The 4,311-nt window shown below is 37.1% G+C and overlaps 1 protein-coding gene across 1 annotated transcript in view; it reads right to left on the reverse strand.

The window, feature by feature from the left end:
• LOC106871832 (T-box transcription factor TBX20) overlaps positions 1–4,311 on the reverse strand; it is a 197,593-nt gene that overhangs the window by 9,665 nt on the left and 183,617 nt on the right. The gene's annotated exons all lie outside the window — the stretch shown is intronic.

Here is a 4,311-nt window from a genome sequence, read left to right on the forward strand (position 1 = left end):
ATAAAGAACATTCCCTTCATCAGCTGTCCCCTTTTTTATCTACTCCGCATTTCGAAGATAGGAACAAGATGCGACTTCGTTAAAACAGTCCTTCCCACAAAGCAAATTAAATAAAATTTGGGATTTTGTGGAGGGTTAATGTGGTAATTCCCCCGGCGACAACTACCCCCAGGACAATTACCCCCTTGGTTTATTACCCCCTCTCCAATATATTAAGAAGTTTTAAATCATCTGTTTTCCTCAGAGGTAATTGACATGGGGGTGGGTATTGTCGATGGGGCGGTAAATGTTCTAGACTCGCATGTATGAATGCATGTATGTACGTATGTATGTAAAGATGTATGTACATGCGTCTGTCTGTGTACATATGTATATCTATTTGTATATATGTATAACTATTTTATTTGCTACCGACAATAACTGCACTTGCGCGGTGGATTTGAAAAATTATAACGTATAAGGATGGTACATGTGCTCTCTACTTGTTCCATAATTATGTTATCTAGCAGATAAACAGATTATTTTATTAGTTCATTAATGTCCGAAACCTAGGTAGAAGTGGTAACTATTGAAAATGCTTTTATTTTTCAACCCCTTCGAAACTTGCTCTTAACCGTGGTTTGGATTTTGACTGTTCCTTCTAGCATGTAAAGTGTCTTTTTAAGGGTCACCTCTTTTGTGTATAAATGTACACTAATTTTATTTGAAAAATATGTATATCTAAAGATAGATAGATAGATAGATAGATAGATGCGTGTTTGTATTTAAGTATATGCGTATGCATCAATATGTATGTATGCATATATGTTTAGAAAGGGAAAGGGCGAGGTAGAAAGAAAAGGGGTGCTGCTTGTAAGGGAGTAATCTTAATGTGAATATATTACACGTCTGTGTATGTCTGCGTTAACATAGCGCCTTACACGTTTTTTCCCTTAATGTTCTTTTGTCTGAATAGAGGCATTACTTGCAGTAAGGGAAGTGAATTGTTAAAAAATACGTTGGAAGATTATATGAGCCGTTTACGCATTGACTGGCGCCACCCGCATTAAAACCACAAGTTTCGTAATTAGGATCGTTTATATTATCATACAAAGACGATTCTTTTGCAACAACGGTTAAGAACTAAATTGTAATTCTTTGGTATTATGAGTTCAAATCGCAACTGTGTCAGCAAGCGTTATTGTTTATTTGATATTTTTGTCGGAAGATTATCAGATAAAATGCTTTGCAGTATTAATTTACGCTTTTTTTTTTGTTCTAAGTTCAAATCCTGCCGTAGTTGACTTTATTTCCATTTTCTCGGTATCAATAAACTTTAGTACCAGTTTAGAACCGGTGTCGATTTAATCGACTATACTTCTTATATTTCTGAATTTGCGCCAATCTAAGAAATCATTTAGGGTGGTATATTAAGAGAGCATTAGGACGTGAAAGTGAAGAATAAAAGCCTTACGGTAGTTCTTCTTGTTTCTCTGCGTTTTGAATTTAAATCCCACAGAGATCAGTTTGCTTCTCTTCCTTTTTGGGCCGATAAAGTAAAGTATAAATCAAGTAACGCTGTCGTTTTAATCGATTAACTCTTGTTACTCAAACTTGCCGGGTTTTTGCATACGATAGAAACAATTGTTATTTTCAATCAACAGAGCATCAGTATTCGTGATATGTTTTTCCTTTTCTTTTTCTTACACGCTATGTTTAAATATTGTGAGAGGTGATATTGCATTTCTTTTATCTAGGGTTGATAAATTTAATACCCATCAAGTACTAGGGCTAACTTAATCAGCATCCTTAATAATATTCATGTTTAAAAGAACGAAGTCTAGAAATACATAGTTAAATTTGTAAAGCAACGTTTCATTCTGGATTTTGAAGTTTTCAGTCCAGATCGAACTAGGTTCTGCATTTCTTGCGATAATAGCAGTAGTTGTTGTGAAGTGTAGTTGTCCGTTAGAATGCTTTGCGGCAGTCGTAACGGTTCTCTGCGTTCTGAAGGCAACTTTGCCTTTCATCCGTCCGGGGTCTGTAGAGAAACTACTAGACTAGTGCTGGTGCAGTCCTCTCTTTATCCAACTGCTACTTCTTGAATGATCCAGTAAGTCAAAGCTGGAAGAACGAGAGAATGTTTATGGTTGTTCGAGATTGCATGGGTGCCTAAAGCAATTGGCGAAAGCAAAGTATATGCTTCATGTTGCAAAGTCATCGACTCCGAGTGACGGCTATAGGAGGTGTTGTTGTTGCTATTGGTGGTGGTGAATTTCTGGAGTCCACGATTAGTCAGGGTTGCCCATATCACTGTAGCTGTAAACGCAGATATAGATGAGGACATTTGTTGAACATTTTAATCTGCCGTCTCTCTTTTCTTCCGCACCGACGGCTACTGAGAGAGAGGCCACTGACATGGACCGATGTACCTTCGCACCAATATCGCCGCAACAGTTACTGCTTCAAACCAAAAGACACAAAATTTAATGACGCACAAAAGGATAAAATGGTAAGTTTGTATGGGCGAGATATAAAACTTAGTACATAGAACATCAAAACAAATATTGCCTCCAGGTAACATAAATCGTTAACACACTGAGCGATATTTCGTCCGTCTTTACGTTCTAAGTTCAAACGCCGCTGAGGTTGGCTTTGCCTTTTATGCATTCGTAGTTGAGAAATAAATGCTAGTTAAAAACTGGGTTCGACATTATGAACAATCCCTTACTCAAGAATTCCAGATCTTGTGCTTATAATAGAAGAGGTTCGATACCATGCCCTTGAAAGCCGAAAATCTGTCGCCTTCGGTGTTGGTTTTTGTTGATGTCAATACCAGTATTTACATCGCATACGAATAAATAGAAGGTACACACACGTACACGCACACAGACACACGCACGTACACACACGAATACACACGCGCGCGCTCACACATATGAGTAAAACTGATCTTGTACGCTTTTGACGAAATAGTCTTATTTTTCATTTTGTTGTCGCTATTACTGGTTCAGCAAGCATTGCAAACCTACTATGAGTATTTTGAGGGAGGTTTGGGTGCTGCACCAACATGTAGAACACACAGCGTGGAACAGGAGTTCTCAACTGCTTTATATCTAGGGACCCCTTTGATTACTATTTTATTCTGGTGAACTCCAATATTATCCGAAATTAAATAACTTAAAACTTTATAAAACCAGTTTTCAAAATTCCTATTTTGTTTTCCACGCGTTATGTTGTGTAGGTTGAACCATGTAAAATGTTAGAGAAGGAAACTTAGTTGTTTCTTGCAGCACATATCAATAAATAAATCTAAAGCAACATTTTTTTCAATGACCTTGAATTACTGTTGTAGATCCCTAATTAATTATTTTGCTGTGTGGATACCCCAAAATTTTATACGGACCACTAGGGGCCATATGGACCCCGTTTGAGAACTACTGACGTAGAGTGTTCCCGCCTTTTTGTTGCTTCTTGGCGTTTTGTTTATAATGTTTGATACATGAAGATAAAGTGAGTGCGAAACTTGAAGGAAGTCGTGGCATTCGATGAGCGTGTGAATGTATATATTTCAGTATGAAATTTCAATTGAGTGTGTTAGATTATTTACACATAGGGTATAGTGAATTTGCAAATAAATATACGCGTGAAAATATTCAGTTATGCTCGATACTGCGTGAATATGTACGCGCACATTCCACGCCGCGAGATATGTACGGGTATATGTATATTTATACACCCGTCCATGTCTGCTGTGTGTGTTTGCGTGTGTGTGTGTGAATGCATGTATGAATATATATATACACACACATAGTTATATAAATGTCCGTATCTATATATCAATGAATATTGCGTAATGTATATATGCGCTTGTATGTGTGAACGTTTGCGTGTGTGTATGTGTGTATGTATGTATGTATGTATGTATGTATCAGCAGAGTAACAGAGAGAGACAGAGATGGATAGATACATGATACAGAAAGATATAGTAAGATGATTTCTTATATCTATGTGCCTTTGTAAATACGCACATACAATTCTGCGTCTATGTATGTGTGCAAATCAGTGTGAGGGTCGGTGGGGGGTGGGGTAGTGTCAATGTTTGAGTGAGTGTGATTTTTTTCTTTTCTTAATTTCTCTCTGTGAAATGTGAATCGTTGTAGACACACAGAAGTACAAGTCTTCACCTGTGTAAACCTGTCTTTCTCACCTTTCTCTTAAGCAACATTGATACATAGGTACGAAATTTAAAAACAAAAAAAAATTTATATAGACATACATTCATACACACACACACACACACACACACACACACACACACACACACACACA

Source organism: Octopus bimaculoides, chromosome 1 (genome assembly GCF_001194135.2).
Source record: "Octopus bimaculoides isolate UCB-OBI-ISO-001 chromosome 1, ASM119413v2, whole genome shotgun sequence".
NCBI classification, from domain to species: domain Eukaryota; kingdom Metazoa; phylum Mollusca; class Cephalopoda; order Octopoda; family Octopodidae; genus Octopus; species Octopus bimaculoides.